General features: G+C 40.1%; 1 protein-coding gene across 2 annotated transcripts in view; it reads right to left on the bottom strand.

The window, feature by feature from the left end:
• LOC143736762 (uncharacterized) overlaps window positions 1–18378 on the bottom strand; it is an 86974-nt gene extending 68596 nt beyond the window's left edge. The window contains exon 1 of one of the 2 annotated variants that reach the window (XR_013203570.1): window positions 18258–18378. The gene's annotated coding sequence lies outside the window, so the exon portion shown is untranslated. The remainder of the gene's footprint in view (window positions 1–18257) is intronic. The other variant, XM_077227453.1, reaches the window with a different exon arrangement.
• Between the last annotated feature and the right edge of the window lie 240 nt (window positions 18379–18618).

Raw genomic sequence — 18618 nt, 5'->3', positions numbered from 1 at the left:
CACAGTGTGTTTTGAAAAAAGGAAAGAAAAACTTCAAAAATCTTTTCGTTTTGGTTGAAGGTAATATTTTAACGGTGCAAAAGTGGTCCACATTTCATTGATCAATTGTGTCCGCTTGAAGTGGGGGGGGGAAAGGTGCTGCATGGTACTCTCTTGCATTGGCAAATCATGACATTTGAAATTTCTACTGTGAAAAACAAAGAGATATTGCTGGTACAACAACAATTTATTGTTATTTATTTACAACATAAATGTATTTATTATGGTAAGATTATTATATTTTCATGTCAATCTGTGTTCATTTTGACCACGAACCATGCGCTGTATCTTTAATTCAGCACGTGCAGCGCAGCACAGCAGAAATAATGTGGAAACGATCGCTGCACTGCTGCAGAGCCATATAGAGTGAGAGTTGCGACAACTCCATTGACTTCAATAGAACGGTTTTTTTACCGCAATGGCGGCTCGCGGGGCCTCTCAATAGTTCCCGGAAGTAGCAGCAGCGCGGTAGAGTTACAGCAGAACAGACCGTTTGTGATGCACTTTTAAAAGGTAATACGTTTGAAGAATAAGATTGTATATTATCAGTACATCTGAATCAAATTAACTTATGTATTAAAGCATGCTAGTTGATTATTGCTCTCTAAATTAGTAGTTTTAGGGGACGTTATCAGGTAAAATAAAGGTCTTTGGATAAAGTTAATACCGCATAACAAACCACGAACAGCCTATTAATGGTTAAACCCGTTCTATTAATGCATGTATATCCTTTGTTGTGTAATAAGAGGGAAAGACTTCTAAACAGGGGTTAAATATAACATTGGGGAGTGTGATAGTTGTAATTGATTAAATGAGAATATCGGTTTCATTCCATATTAAATGTTCAATAACGGGAAAAAATCCTTATTTTAGATTTCATATTTGAGTAAGCAAAAACGTATGGTTGGAGTTTTTTATTCATTGTGTTTCTGTTGACTATTACCTGTCTATGTTTCAGCTCAGCTGATTTGTATTGATGGGAAAGAGAGATGGAAGTTTATAAGTAAGATTAAAAACCATGCTTAAAACGTCAGCAAGCCATTTTCTAGATCAAATCACACTAGGCTAAATGGGGTACTATAAATACCATAACTGTATTATATACTGACTACTATATACAATTTATCCCGTTTTTGTTTCCTTTATCTCTTTCAACACAAGAAGCACAAAGGGGATTGAGTGGATCCTGAAGACTCCTGCACTGACGCTGTACCCTCACCTTCAGTCTCAGATCCTTGGATTTTGCAAGACTTTACTTGCTCCTTATTTTTAATAAACATTAAACTTCCCAGTGTTGGTCTTTGTAAAAAAGTGCAGATACACCCAAGTATGATTAGCACAAAATGTTTAGTTGTATTTAGATTGCTCCTGACTTGAGCATATTTCTGCTCTCTGTGTCGGACAGTACAAGAACAACAAAGAGGAAAGGACAGATAACATGCTTGACGTGCAGTTTATTAGACATTTATAAATCCCTTTGTGCTAAATCAGTGCAAAAGTGTGTATATATATATATAGGTCATTGACAAATAAACAAATAAATGTTTTTTTAAATCTTTTCAAAACTGATGTAATGTATATTTTTGTGTTGTAAACAATGTATTTAAACAAGTTTCAGTTGTGAACATTTCTAAGTGTTTAAGTTCACCTGAAAGTGTACCAACCTACTCATACTTGAAAGCATTTTTTACCAGTATTTGATAGAGATCTACAAGGATCATTAAATTAGTATTTTAGTCTGTTCATTTGTGCGGACAGTTGCACAACCTGACATTTTGGGGGGGTTAAGATATAACAGGACTATAAAATATATTATGTATTCATTTATATAGTAATAAGTGCATAAGCATTGTAAATATTAAGATGAATGCAATTTTACATTTTACTTGTTTACAATGGCTTTTTAAGACATTCACCTGTTTCCTGCAAGTCTCCTGTCCTTGTGAAACCATAGTGAACATTACGTGTAACCCTTAAATAACAAACACGTTTAAGAACACAAAAATACTTCAAAATAACTTCAAAACGGTCTTTAACCAAGGTAAAGTTAGCCAGAAAATATGTTAACAAAGGCAGGCAATGCTGGTTGACCACAATAAACATTAAATATTAGCAGATTTTTATCTTTTAAAAACAATATTGCTGTAACTACATACACATACTACATCCAAATATCAATGTATTATATACATATTGTAAACCAACGCATTTATTGACTACAAACTACCAAAAATCACAGTTCTGCTCTCTAACTCCATCGATTTGAATTGGCGCCGAAGCACTTCCTGGAACTATCTGAGGTCTACACGAATCACGTGACAACCAAGCATTTAGAACTTCCGTTGTCGCAACTCTCTCTATATGGCTCTGTACCATAGACATCATATAGATAGACGCCCTATCGACCGCTACTGCCTATTGGCGCGGACGAGCCGTGGGGCCGCCATCTTAAACCGGTCACCCGCTACGCTCAGTGTAATCTGTTTGGCAGGTGCAATGAGCTGCCAGCGCATTTAATTAATCATATCTCACTGAATACCGAACTGATTTTCACACGGGTTTTTTTGCTGCAAAGGTCATACACGTAGCTACGATACAGGACACATTGAATATTTTACTCACAAAATACAAACAATAGTACGGTAATGTTAAATGTTAAATCCTACTTGTGAAAAGTAATCCCCGAGTGATGGTCCGCCGATTTGAGCAGGAATATGCTGCACAGTGCTCTGGCATCTACTGCTGCTATGCAACGCAAATAGGAGTATGACCGGTTTAAGATGGCGGCCGCATTTCTTTCGCCAAAAAGCGGCCAATAGGACATCTAGTCTCTATATGATGTCTATGCTCTGCACTGCTGTATAGAGCTGGTAAGTCCCGCCCCTTCCGCTAACCCCGCTGGACCTCTAGGTTGAAAAATCGTCAATGCAAGTGAATGAGAGAAAATAATTATTTTCTAATCCCGTTTGAATTTTGCAATGAATGTGAACATATGTTGTCTGTGAATTTTTTATATAATTTTTCGTGTAAAGAATGCTACAATTTAGCGGATAGAATTTTCATACGGTTAGACTTTGTGTGAGAGCACTTTGTGGACTACAACTCTTCGCTGTTTTCGACGCGTTTGATATACGTCACCACCACTAGCACACGGATCCCGCTAAACATGCCTCTGTATTTGGTGCACTTCACCGCCTTCTTTCAGGGAGAGGACAAACTAGTTGAGCGTGGTGAAAACCACTTCAGGTCTGGGCATGTGGAAGGGTTTAGGTACGCAAGTGGGGAGATGGCCGGCGTTATCACATATGCGACGTGTAGTCTTTCTCGTTATGTCTATTCCACAACTGCTAGCCAAAGAATCATACAATATACTGTCAAACTCGTTACAAGAAAAATTATATAAAAAATTCACAGACAACATATGTTCACATTCCTGGCACAATTCAAACGGGATCAGAAAATAATTATTTACTCTCATTCACTTGCATTGACGCCTTTTCAACCTAGAGGTCCACTTGGAGTTTTACGGATGGGCGGGACTTACCAGCTCTATACACACCGGATACACACCGCTCCTGGAACGGATCGCCGGGGCGCATCCGCGTGCAGTGTGAAAGCTCTAACCTGTTAACACGGGTGCGGAAAAAATACGCACTGCAAATGGAGTATATGTGAAACGGGCTTGACACTGACGCTTTTTCTGTCAGTGGTAGAGTACCGGCTACATGCGAGAAGTAGCGGTACGCAAGAAAAAGTGCAGGTACGCTTAAGAGTACGGATGGCTGACGCGAAACAGTCGTTCCGAAGCTTTGCGAGATCCCGAAGCGCAGATGTTTCGAAACACTGATTCGAAGCGTGATTCAAAGCACCCATGTCACGTGACTATGGCCAAACGAAGCCTCGAAGTGTTTCACTAAATGTTTCATCAGGTGTGAACCGCCGAATCAGCGTTTGATTGACACGGTCGGAAACAGACCACACAATCGCACATCTGTATAAAAGTGAAATCAACGCATATTGACCTCGTGGGTTTTTGTGAGAGGAGTTTGATTTTGAGATAGCGGATTTTTGGTGATATAGTGACATTTATAGTGAGATTTGTTTAGTTATATTTAGGCTTACATTTAAATTTACACAACACATTGACTGATAGGCTAGAGACACAGAGTATACATATACATAGTTCCCACAGGCCAATTCATGTCACGTGACCTCCCCGGAGACGCCATCTTTGATGGCATAATCTGCGGTGTTTATACAGTTTTACAAGCAAATTTTGAATATTTCTTTCTGTTTATAATTGTCACGATCCAATTTACAAAAATTGGAGTAGAGGACTCAAGTGCAGTAAAAGGATATTTATTAACAAATGAAAACAAAAACACAAAGCAAAAACCCACAAGGGGGAAAATATAATCAATGAAACATAAAACAGAACTGAACTAGAATGACAAACACTGACCAAGAACACGAAGACCATCACAAGGAACAGGGGTAAAATAAGACAAAGATCCGACCAAGACAGCAAACAAGAAGAGACTTAAATAGGGAACAAATCAAGAGGGAACAGGTGGAAGAACACAACCACTAATCAGGTAACGAGGGGGAGGGATCAAACAATGACAAGAGCACATGGCCCAACATAACAAAGACACCCATGTGCAATACGAGACAGGACAGACACGTGACATTACCCCCTCCCTACGGAGCGGCTACCAGACGCTCCATCAGGCGGGACGGGAGGGACAGACCAGGGCGGGACGGGAGGGACAGACCAGGGCGGGATGGGAGGGACAAGGCGCTTATTCCTGAGAGTCCAAGGCAGAACACAAAGTCCATCGGGCGGTCAGGACGAAACACAAAGTCCATCCGGCGGCCAGGGCGGTGAAGACCCCTCGGGCGGCCAGGGCAGTGAAGACCCCTCGGGCGGCCAGGGCAGTGAAGACCCCTCGGGCGGCCAGGGCGGTGAAGACCCCTCGGGCGGCCAGGGCGGTGAAGACCCCTCGGGCGGCCAGGGCGGTGAAGACCCCTCGGGCGGCCAGGGCGGTGAAGACCCCTCGGGCGGCTGTGGCGGTGAGAACCCTTCGGGTGGCCGTGGCGGTGAGAACCCTTCGGGCGGCCGTGGCGGTGAGAACCCTTCGGGCGGCCGTGGCGGTGAGAACCCTTCGGGCGGCCGTGGCGGTGAGAACCCTTGGGGCAGCCGTGGTGGTGACTCCGGCTCAGGAACCGCGGACACCGGCTCAGGAACCGCGGACACCTGCTCAGGAACCGCGGACACCTGCTCAGGAACCGCGGACACCGGCTCAGGAACCGCGGACACCGGCTCAGGAACCGCGGACACCGGCTCAGGAACAGCGGACACCGGCTCAGGAACAGCGGACACCGGCTCAGGATCAGCGGACACCGGCTCAGGAACAGCGGACACCGGCTCAGGAACAGCGGACATCGGCTCAGGAACAGCGGCTCAGGAACAGCCACAAGAACTGAAACAGTTACAAGAACAGACACAAACACAGACACAAACACTGGGTCCGGAACCGACATGGGCTCCAGCTCTGAAACAGGCACTGGCTCTGCCTCCGGCTCAGGAACAGGCACTGGCTCTGCCTCCGGCTCTGGAACAGGCACTGGCTCTGCCTCTGGAACCGGAACAGATGAGACTGGCATCTCCAAGATCCGAGCCAGACGCTCCAGATAGTCCATCACAACCTTGGCGGCCACGCCAAAGGGGATTTCTGGCTCTGTCCCAGACTGAACAGACGGAACGTGATCAGTCTCTCGCTGGGCAGACGGGACGTGAACCGTCTCTCGCTGGGCAGACGGGACGTGAACCGTCTCTCGCTGGGCAGACGGGACGTGAACCGTCTCTCGCTGGGCAGACGGGACGTGAACCGTCTTTAGCTGGGCAGACGGGACGTGAACAGTCTCTCGCTGGGCAGACGGGACGTGAACAGTCTCTCGCTGGGCAGACGGGACGTGAACAGTCTCTCGCTGGGCAGACGGGACGTGAACAGTCTCTCGCTGGGCAGACGGGACGTGAACAGTCTCTCGCTGGGCAGACGGGACGTGAACAGTCTCTCGCTGGGCAGACGGGACGTGAACAGTCTCTCGCTGGGCAGACGGGACGTGAACAGTCTCTCGCTGGGCAGACGGGACGTGAACAGTCTCTCGCTGGGCAGACGGGACGTGAACAGTCTCTCGCTGGGCAGACGGGACGTGAACAGTCTCTCGCTGGGCAGACGGGACGTGAACAGTCTCTCGCTGGGCAGACGGGACGTGAACAGTCTCTCGCTGGGCAGACGGGACGTGAACAGTCTCTCGCTGGGCAGACGGGCATTTCCCCCTCCTTCTCCGTCCGTGACGGCGAGAAGTAGGTCCTGAGCTGTCCCTACAGATGGACGAAAATTGGGTTGACCCAAATGTGGCGATGGTGTAGTCCGGGCAATCCAAGTAATCGTCGTCCATATAATTATCATCCGGATTCACCCAGTCAAACTCCTCGTCCTCCATGCTGCTGAGTCCACAAGTGGTCGGATCTTTCTGTCACGATCCAATTTACAAAAATTGGAGAAGAGGACTCAAGTGCAGTAAAAGGATATTTATTAACAAATGAAAACAAAAACACAAAGCAAAAACCCACAAGGGGGAAAACATAATCAATGAAACATAAAACAGAACTGAACTAGAATGACAAACACTGACCAAGAACACGAAGACCATAACAAAGAACAGGGGTAACATAAGACAAAGATCCGACCAAGACAGCAAACAAGAAGAGACTTAAATAGGGAACAAATCAAGAGGGAACAGGTGGAAGAACACAACCACTAATCAGGTAACGAGGGGGAGGGATCAAACAATGACAAGAGCACATGGCCCAACATAACAAAGACACCCATGTGCAATACGAGACAGGACAGACACGTGACAATATTGTTACGCAAATCATGAAGAGACAAAATGACAGAGATTATAAAGAGACTCTATTAACACAAGACAGAGAGAGGTACAATGCGAAAATTTCATTCATAAATGGTTTGGATCCGTATGCGCTAATGAAGGAAGCACTGAGCACTGATTATGCAGCTTTGCCTCAGATACAGTATTTTCATGTGTACCATTATCTAGTATTGGCTAGGAGTTTTTTCACATGTGAGCAATTCCGAGCCTGGAAATCACTGAAGGCGTACAATCAGTTTGCCGAGGGTTGGGTTGGTGACGTTTGCTCAAGTGCAATCAATGGAAAATTAGTCATCATAGCAAATGTAGCATGATGCTAGACTATCAAATGTCTATTAAAAAGCCATAGCCTCCACAACTTAATTCCTATGTTCCCATTAAAACAGTCATCGGTGCTTTCTTTTATATGCATGTACTTATTTGTACACTGAAGAATAGGGGTGGAACGGTACATGTATTCGTATTGAACCGAAACGGTACGGGCGTCATGGTTCGGTGCATGAATATAAAAATAAATAAAACCCGCATGCAAATTAATTAATGTAATGCGGAACTACTTTATACGCGGGTTCTTTAGGGACATAATCGGAGATTGCAATGCTGGAATGTGCGTGTGTGTGTGTGTGTGAGTGAGTGAGTGAGAGAGAGGCGCAGGCGCGATCGCGATCAAACAGTGGAAACAATGTTGTTTTTGTATGTTTTTAATACCTCGTCATTTTGTTGATACAGGACATCATTCAAACTGCAAAGTGTTAACTTATATTTGTTTTGAGGGAGTTTCTTTCCTGTTTATCCGCAGCCATAACCTCCTTCATTGTTCTCACAAAAGCTTAGTCTTCTCACATTCATGAAGTCTAATAACGGGTATACTGTAAAATCCAAATTCAACTGAACCTCCGGCACGATTTGAACATCCATTGACCCAGCAGGAGATGACCATTTTCACTTTTTATCACGACATTAACTCGTTTCAGCTTTTTCTTCTAATGTTCTGCCCACAGAAATGGCGCCGGGTCTGCAAATGCCCGTATGTTGTGACGTCATGTAGGAACTATGTATAGTGACACATTAATAGATACATAGATATAAATATATATAGACAGCTAGATTAATAGATAGATAGATGCATATATAGATAGATTAAAGATAGGCTACATATATAAATACATAGATTATAGATACATATTATATATACATATCTAAATACATAGATAGATTGTAGATACATATATCTAATTACATAGATAGATTAGAGATACATATCTAGATAGATTTGGATAGATTGATAAAATGGAGGCTCCCCAGAAGAGATGCCGTACATCTGTGGTGTGGGAGCATTTCCATTTAGAAACCCCAAATAAAGTGAGATGTGTGTATTGTGATCGGCAGCTCGCCTACTGCAACAATACATCATCAATGATGCGCCATTTGAGGAGCATTCATCCTGCCATTCTGCAGGGTGCAGAGGATGGCATTCCCCCTGTACCTGCTACTGACACTGCTGGGCCATCTAAGCAAGGTATGCATAGATGTATCCATCACCATCATCACCATCACCATCACCATCACCATCAACACCAGTAGAAACACAGGGCATTTTATGGGAACTTTTTCATACTCGTATCCATCAAACCCAGATGATACACAATGCTACAGCTGATGCCACAGTGGAAGTGAAAAAATACATCAACGATGCGTATTTGCACAGAACTCATGATCCACTAATTTACTTGAAAGAGAGAGCAGTAATCTTTTCTCATTTGTATGTCCTTGCTAAAAAATATCTTTGCATGCCAGCAACAAGTGTCCCTTGTGAGAGGATTTTTTCAAAGGCTGCACTGAAAAAAAAGGAAAGCAGCTTTATTGAGAATACTAAAATAATACACTTACAATCTACTTAATTAATTTATGTTTGAGATGCAAACATAATTGCATTGCATAAACTCCAAATGAATTTCAACACGGTCATCAAAAAGTGATATGATCATGTTGCATTAAAATGTTCAAATCAATTCAGATTCAATTTACCATCAAATAGATGGTGTTCACTCAAAATGATGTTACTGCTGTTCCGTTTACTTAATTAAAATGAGCTAATACAACACAATTGTGTTGTATTTTGGCACTTAATTTCATCATGTATAATTAACCTAATTCAGTTGTTGCAACATGTAAATATTCCATCAGTGTATTTCTGAAACTGCATTAAAAAAGAGAGGTACATGTTTGTTTCAGCTTATTCTATTTTATTTTATAATTTTTATATGATAAAAACAAGACGTTTTAGTGTCCATGTGTTCTCAATCAGAATATTTAGCAAATTCGGGTTTCTGGGTAGTGTAATTTCAATGCTGGGAAAAAAAAACATATTTGTAGACCTATGTTGAAATGCTGCCCACAAAGTCAATTTGGCTTTATTGAAGAAAGGAAGAAAAAAAATCCCCGAAATTTTTTGTTTGGTCTGTCTTTTTTGAGGTTTTTATTTATTTTTAAATTTTCGTGTGCGCGGGAGTATTTGGACGAGAGCGACCGTGCACGCTCTTGCACGAGGACCTTTGGTCTGGAGAAGGACATCTGAGGGGATTGACTTTAAGAGGTAAGAATATTATTACAAATGTAATATTATATTCTGAAAATATCTGTCCATCTAACTTTAAATACAATAAATAGGTTTTTTTAAGATAATCTCACACGTTTTTAATCATGTCAACTGTTTATTTCGTTGAATGTTGTAACATTAGCCGCTTGGTCAGTGTTTAAAAACTAACGTTACGAGGTTTTCCACCTGACCGACTCCAAATTTCGTCCCACTATAGGCCTATTCAAAGTCATCTAAAGCCATTCTATAGATTAATGTGAGGGGCATAAGAATATTTACATCCTAAAATTAAAGTTCACGGAAACTTGTCTTCCGTCTGCTGTGGCTGTCAATCATTCTCCGTTCAGCTGCAGCATTCCAGCGTGCCTCATACGGTTACGACAGTCAGAGTCAGCACGGTAAAACTCTCTCTAATATGATATAATCCCATTATAATGCTTGATCTGTATATAAAGGGCTGTGGATCTGCATAAAATTACTTCGTCTTGCTGAAGTGTAATAATCATAGACTGTAAAAAAATATGGACGTAGTGTCCGTGACGTCACCCGTAGGTTTCTGAAGAGCGTTTTTTGAAGCCTAAAGTGGGAGGGGCCAACCTTCGCCATCTTGGCAGCGTGTCATCTCTCGTCACTCCCGGATAAAATAAAATGGGCAAAGAGGCGTGACATGGGTGGAGCTGAGGTGCTAATGCTATGCTACTGGCCTCACGCTAAAGAATCAGCTGAATGTAGAAGTAAAGCCAATAGTTAAAGTTCATGTTTTTGCCCTTCGAAATACTATAATAATTAAAATAGTTAACTAAAAGGGAGACTATGTGTATCGTGATGCATTATTATTCTGCAAGTTAAAAATGTATTATCATGCAGTAACTTACAATATTGCTCTGAGCTTGTGCGTTTGACAGTGATTCATGCGCATACATGTCAGTCAGCACGGCATCGACGTCAAGTTTGTAAAGAGCTTTATTCAGTTCAGTCGATTTTAAAATCTGATTTTGGCCGCCTCTCAATTTCTCAAATGGGTTAAACCAAAAATATTACCTCAGAAGTTCAAGTAAATGCAATAGAAATCCGCGCTCATTCAAGGGCGTGCATCTATTGCATGGACGGAGAGAAGCTCTGGCACCTGCAGGATTTCATCTTACGGTAGGCCTACTTTTTATTTAACATTTAAAAGTTAAATAAGCATATCTGTTCCGTAAGAGCAATGGTACCGCATAACGAGTGTAGCCTGTATACTCCAAAAAGCAACGAAATGGTCAGACATCCATTAGTGCATGCGAGGAAAACAACTGGAAATACAGCTCTGGTTGTTCTCTCAATACTCGACAACGACGGAATCCAACGCCGTGGCCAAAGGTATAATGCGTGTATTAAATTGTATGAAATAATCCCGAATACGATAAATTAGCTGAGGTAACGTGACGGCTAACAGATAGCAGACACAGACACACGGCTAATGATGACTATAACGACAGCAGCGGGAATCCACCTGTCACTCAAAAGTGGACACACCCTTAATTATGCAGAACTTTAAATATTAATCAACTAAACGGATGAGTTATAAAAAAATTCAACCCCCTCACAGTTGTTATGAAAGGCAAAATTAGCTGTATAGACCAAAGCCACATAGAGAACCAGGCTGTAAACATGTTTTTTTCTGCTGTAAAGTTGGTCATTTTAACATGGGGGAGATACAGATTTGACTCACTTGTGCAGTCAGCCTCAAGCGGCCAGTCAATGATTTGCAGTTTAACTCACTTCCTTGTTGGTTTCAAGAGAGAGACGGTGAGGTTGCCGCTTGGTAATAATGCGGTTTCTAAACGATGTCGCCACCGCTACCTTTGTCTGTTAGGCCCGGTCAGGCCTCGTTCAGATTTTCGGCATCATACGCAGAATAACTGGAATTTAAAACCGTAAAGAAACAAAATGATGATCTATAAACTGTTGGATAGATATACTCTACGATGTGTATTTTTCATACATTTCAATGCTCACTGTGACTCCATGGGCAAATTGCAAACAGCAATATAACTTAAATGGTTTTTTAATGAATGTATTTCATAAGTATACATATAGTAATTTGTATTTTATTATTAACATGTGAAGATTTTATAAAATTACTGTCCAAAGATTTTTTACAAGAATTGCTGAATTATACACTCACCTAGTAGTTTAATATATTTTCGTCATATCTTATGATTATATAATTTTATGTAAATGTGGACTAGCAGGGCCTGTTCAGTAGTTGTAACAAGTAGGTTGAAACTATTGCAGCATTATAGGCTGAAACATAGACATTTTGGACGTAATAGTTGTTTTCCATGTGTATATTTAAACTGTTAAATTATAAAAAATGCACTTGCCCAGTAAAAACTCTAAAAGCTACCCCTTATGGTTCGTGTTAGTGTTTTAATTATATAACCATCTAATATTTTAATACTTTCTTTAGGACATGGATGAGGATCTGTTTCACAGTGCCATTGAGAAGACCACCATGGGGATCTTTGTGATAAAGCACATTGCTGAGAATGAACCCAGAGGTGTGGGAATTGTCCTTGAGCGTGTGATTGTGCTTCAGGACCTTGAGAATGTGGCTTTTGCAACTGCAATGTTGTTTGGTCTCATTTATGCTCTTAACCTGAAGTACCCCATCAACGTTGTGCTACATTTTTGATATATTGCAAAAAATCATCATGGAGTTGGATGGGGGTGAGCTCTCCATCAAGGCCCAAAACTTCAAATCCAAACTTCACCTGTGAGATGTACTGCTTTTTCGCAGGATGCATGAACTAACAGTTCTGAGTACTGCCTTTTCTTATAGGCACTTACAGTTTTGATTCAGCACAAGTTCTACAAATTCAAGTTGTGCAGAGGAGTTAGAGGACAGTTTTTTTTTATTTCATGAAATCAAATTATTTGTGCTTAAATGTTCTATTTGTTTATAAAGACAGTTTCATGAATGCAGGTATGAGATATAACTCATGTTTATGATCTTGTTAAAACATTTCTTATGAAGAGTTCACGTCTTCGATCTAAAATGGGCATGTATACTGCACAGAACAGTAAGTTTTTTCCCCCGTTTTTTTTACATACTAGTTTAAGTGTTGTTGATATTTAATCACCAAAGAGATTCTAAAAAGATGTTATTTCAAAGTCATTTCAAGATGTCATACAATTTTGTTCAGTGCTGGACTGACCGTTTTAGGTCTGCATATTAAATGTTTTGAAGAGTCAGAGAGAACTAATTTCTCTTTTAATTGTGCAAAATTCCGTTTTCACAGAAATATGATATTATATTGCTTACAATCTTATCTATCTATGATATGAATCTGATGGTCTTCATAAATGAGATTATATGTCTAGCTAGAAAATAGAGACTGTCACTGCATACATCAGATTCAGTACTTTTTGTATGTTTTTACATGCATAATTTTGAATTGAAGTGAATGAATATTCAATAAACGAATTAAATGGTTTAAATGAATGCTTTTTTATTGTTTAGTACAAAAACACATTTAAGTAACAACATAAACCATTAAAAATTTAACAAAAAATTATGTAAAGATAACTTGATTAGATTGTGTAGAATTAACATGATCCAGGCATGTATCTAAAATAAAAGAATAATATTCAGCTAACATGACTGAATTATGTTAGGTTAACTTAAACAGAGCATGTACAAATTACTTCATTAAAATACATGTGATTAACAAAACTATTGTACAGAAGCTATGTGAATGTGTTGGATACTGTGAACCCAAACAAATTATGTGGAACCAGTGTCCACAATTCAATTGAGTAAATCCAATGAATTATTTTTTTCAGTGTATAGGTTCCTCACTGTGCATAATGTTATTTTGGTCCTGCAAAATGAATATTAATAAAATAAATCAAGCCACAATGTCTCACTTTTTTACATATTTTTATTCAGAAATATTAATTTTTCTGCTGTGGAAGGACTCCGCCTACTTCTTTTTTTACAGATAATTTCTCCAGGTTACAAGATTCACATATTAGAAAAGTACAATAATAAAAAAAAAAAGTGGTGACCACTAGGTGTCACCGTTGAGACGGGTGTCGGATTGATTCGAAGCCTCGAAACAATATGGACCATTTGGTTCAACTGTTTCATTGCTTCACGAAGCCTCGATCTGCCCATCACTACTTAAGAGTAAAATGTAGAAGTGTACCGCCCCACTTCGAGCACTGGTCCGAACGAAGATGCGATACGAAGTCAAGTGGCTGTTTATGCGAAGTTCTACCTGTTTACAAATATGATTGTATTGTTGTACTGTTTTTTCTTGGGTTAAAAATAAATGTGTTTATTTAGCATGTTTGTTTTGTCCATGTGCTAGTGCGTTCCCCAATTGATAGGCCATGCAGGTCCCAGCTGCTACAATGATTTTTTTTTGTTTTTGTTTTTTTTTGTTTCCCTGGCTCGAATGTCAAACTCCGCCTATATGGTTACAAACATTCTTCAAAATGTCTTTTGTGTTCAGCAGAAGAAAGAAACTCATACAGGTTTGGAACATGAGAGTGAGTAAATTACAGAATTTTCATTTTTGGGTGAACTATCCCTTTAAATAAGAACTCATTATTTTGTATTTGTTGTATTTTATTTAGTTTGGTTAACAAATGTTAAACATGTAAAATAATTAAGAGAAATTGTCTGTTCAATATAAATAAAATGTTGTTCTAAATCAGAACATGCTGCTTTTTTGCTTATGTCCACAAATAATGTGTTCTTGTTTGTGATGTACACGTGATTAAAACATTTTATTGAGGGTCAGGTCTGACTGGACCAATTTTGGACCTTTGTCATGTAAACCTCAATACTTCATTGCCTTTCACGATGTTACACAATAGGTGTGATTATTTTATATGCAGGATTATATATACACTTAAATTACGCAGCAACACATTTAAACACAGAAATGACGACGCATTTAGACGTCCAGAGACGCGCAGAAGAGACGTGGAGTTCACGGCCAGATGACGTCGAAGACGTCGGTTCAACTTCCATTTTGGAACTATTTTTCAACCATGACGGGACGTGTCGGACGGACGTCTTTTCAACGGTCATAAAACGTCCAAATGTTTGCTGGGACTGCACAATATTTTGTAAACGGCATGTTTATTGCTCGGTAGCTCGATCCGGTTTGTCATCACAAGGTATGTCTATGTTATTTAGGCGAATCGGTGGGCGGGGCTAAACCGGCCGTGTTGAAGTCGGCGTTGCTCTTCTTCTGCGGGGTTGGGGGGTAACTAAGACGTCCTCTTTGACGTCATAGTTCCCCACTTTGAAATCGTTTGCTGAGCCTGGTGTCAATAAAAGCTTTTATTGGACTAACAAGGACGTTTTCAGTTCTGAAACTTACAGGATATTCTTATAAAATGATGACCTCTTAGATGTCAAAAGCTCAGGGAAAATTTGATTTCTCAGTTCATCACCCCTTTAATATGAATTTGCAACTTGCACTCGTCTCAATGAACGTGACACTTCCGTCTGTCTTATAGCCAGGGGCGTGGTAGGGGGGGGAAAAGGGTACCAGTACCCAGGGCCCGAGGCAGGTGGGGGGCCTCCCTTAGAAGACGCCGAGCTGAAGTCAAAAGTCCGTCCACCAAACCCCCCCCCCGTTGGCGAAGTCGCCGCGCTCAAATCAAAAGTCCGTCTCCATCTCTCTCTCACCCCCAAATAAAAGTAGTTGCGACTGATGTATTATTATTTTCTGTATGACCAGAAATGATGGAGTATTAATATGTTTCCACTGTTGATAGGAAAATGCGAGTGATGGCACCGGTGCCTCCATGTCATGCAGTGCGCACTCCACACTCCCACACACACTCGGATATGCGCTTAATAATAGCGAACATTTATCTAGGTTAGTGTTAGAGAGCGGCCATACCAGAAGGATAAGTCCTCTTCATATTTAACAAATCAAATTCTGTTGCATTTCCTTGTGCCAGTTTGAAAAAGGCGGCTGAAACACTATAGCCAGATAAACGCCCAACGCTGGTGTTTTTCTTTGAATAAATTAGTTTAGGCTTTATAATAAATGTTTGTAGGCTAATTAATGCCACAATAATTTGTTTATTTAATTGGCTACTTATATTTTCCATTTTTGTTTTGCATTGAATACCATTTAAAGGATTTGTTGTGCACCGCAATGCCCTCCTCCCATAGAAAGACATAAGAGTCACCTTTACTTTCTTTATAATAAAGGGTTTCTATATGGGAGGAAAACGCCTAACGTGTAATTAAATGCGCTGCGTTCATATTCTGGGCTCATCTGCTTTTCTGTAGGATAGTATGGTTTATTAATAAGGCGTGTACAGCATTTGATCTTTATTACTGAAGTATAGCCTATTAAGGCACTTTAAACTTTTTCTTATAGGCTATAAGGGTTTTCTATGGGAGGAATTCAACGCTTAGCCTAAAATGCAATTAAACACAATGTTCGAATTCTGGGCTCTGCTAATCTGTATGCTACACATGCTTTATTAATAAGATATGTACAGAATTTGATCTTTTAACATAAATATTCATTGTGGGCTGCTATTGCTTCAGCTTTTTGAACGTACAAGTAGCATATATAAAGACATGATTGGCTATACATTTTATGATAAAGGCATATTTTGTACATGGCATGTCCTTATAAGGCCAATAAAATATGTCGTTTTAATGGCATAACATCTTGTTATTATGAGAAAAAGATGTCGTTAATACGACATAAGATCTCATTATTACGAGAAAATATGTCGTTTTAACGACATAACATCTTGTTACTGCGACATAATTAAATGGAAAAAAAATATGTAGTGGCAGCAATGCGTCACCATAGTTTTGTGACGTGAACTGATCGATTATCTCTTCTAGTTACAACACATGAATGAATATAAGGAAATGTTTTATATGACTTTGCTAGATAATTTGTGTGAATTAATATTTACTATTTGAAAAAAAAAGCTATGTAGGCTATAAGCAAGGTAAAAACACTTAATTGATATAAAAAAACAATTGAAGATCAGTGGGGGGGGGGGGGGGGGGGGGGATAAAGAATGAATAAGGTATTATTCATTCCATATGAGCTATTTGGTATACCCCCCGCCGACCTGCCCCCCGCAGCAGACGTCACGTTTGGAAGACGCAGACGCCATATATTAAAGAGCCGATCGGAACGCCATAAACGTGCGCTCTGTCACGAGCGCAGCAGTGCATCTACATGACGACAGCGATGTGTGAACGCCCGTGGCTGCCTCGTTTGTTAGCATTGCTGGAGGACAACAGAACAGGCTATACAAATACGGTGCTGTACAAAAACATAAATTATAGTTTGCCTCAAGGCATATCAGTATGTGAATTCATCCAATGAGAGTTGCACACTTGTAGAAAATTCTCACAAATGTCTTGTATATTTTTCTAGCACAAACACAAGTGCATGACTACAGCTGCTTGAATCTGCTGCTACGAATCTCAACCACTGTTTTTCGCTTTCAAGTTTCGCGCAAAATTTTTAAAAGCTTTTAGATTGAAGGTTTTGTTTGTTGTTGTTGTTGTTGTTGTTGATGTTGATGTTGATGTTTTTGGCAGCCAATCACTTCATGCCTCTTGTCTTTTTCAAATTCTGCATTACCTTCAGTTTCCACTTGTTATTACTAACCAGATGTAGACTTTATTTATTTCCTAACCAGATTCAGTCAGACGTCTACAGAAGCAATATTGATTTTAATACAGGATCGTTATTAAACGTCACTGGACTAGGGTACATAAAAACAAGTTAACAATACGTTTATTATTTGTTGATCCAAACACCACCTCAGTTATAAAACACAGGAAGAACACTGGCAAGTGTACACTACAGTCACGTGGTGTAACATTAAACTTGTTTTTATGTACCCTAGTCCAGTCCAGTAACGTCTAATAAAGAGCTCTTGGATTTCGCCTGCGATTTTTCCCCGGTTTCAAGGACATTTTATTCAGTGTCCATTTATATTTTCATTCGTTTCTTGAAAATTTACGATATTAAAGGCAACAAAATAATCCCATAGTTTCACATGGCCATATAAAGACACAGTTTAGCAGACCAATCACTGTTAACAATCATCGAAATCAAACAAGTTTCAAACCAAATCAAAGTCTGTGCTTTCTAATAAGTAGCCAAGTAGCCTATGTTTTTACTCCAAAGAGTTGAAGTTCTCGACTCGTGTTCATTTATGTTTCTTTTTATGCTATAACAGTAAAGTCTGATCGGTTATTCAGCAATAATCAGGAAGCTTGATCTGTCACGCGCCTTAAATCGCATCAAAGCAACATTTATTGTTTGAATTCAATGGTAAAAATGGCATCGTTTGGGAATGTTTTTAGAAAGTATAACATAACACAAAACAGGCACACACGAAAAAAAATATATATAGTCAAGTTTCTCTACAAAGGGCTCATTTTGATTACAAATAATATAGACTCTAATCATAGACTATTACCTGCTCACTCTTATTTTTATTTTAAACAAGGTCTAAGCTAATAATATCAAGTGTAACGTTAGCTGGTTTCGGTTTGGTCAGGTTTTCGGTGCGTCATTGCTTAATCCTCACAAATGCAATCTTAATACAAGTTATTGCAAACTGCAGTAATCCATTAACGTTACAATAGACAAACCTGGTTGCAGTCTTGATCGAAGCTCTTCTGTATTTTGCGCCCTAAAGAAAAATGCTATGAAACTGGGGAAGCTCGCGCTTGAAGTCCACGAGTTGAAACGGAGAAACTCTTCCCAGCAAACGGACACGTCGTGTCCCAGGCCAAAAATAGTTGCGGCAGGATAACAGGTGTTACGGATCAACTGGGGATACGTTAGAATCCAGTCAGTGATATTAGCCGTCTGCAAATATATTGTAAAACTATTGAATTTCTGTGTCGTAAGTACACATTTAATACGTAATTAGTGTAAATGAATGCTTAACCAGAGGTGCCATGTAGGCTACTTTACATTAGTCCATAATATTGTATGCAGTTGTTGAAT

Source organism: Siphateles boraxobius, unplaced genomic scaffold (genome assembly GCF_051911475.1).
Source record: "Siphateles boraxobius isolate OS27281-9 unplaced genomic scaffold, OSU_SipBor_1 130, whole genome shotgun sequence".
Classification (NCBI taxonomy): Eukaryota; Metazoa; Chordata; class Actinopteri; order Cypriniformes; family Leuciscidae; genus Siphateles; species Siphateles boraxobius.
Note: the sequence above shows the minus strand (reverse complement) of the source record. Positions and strands in the feature narration are given on the sequence as shown.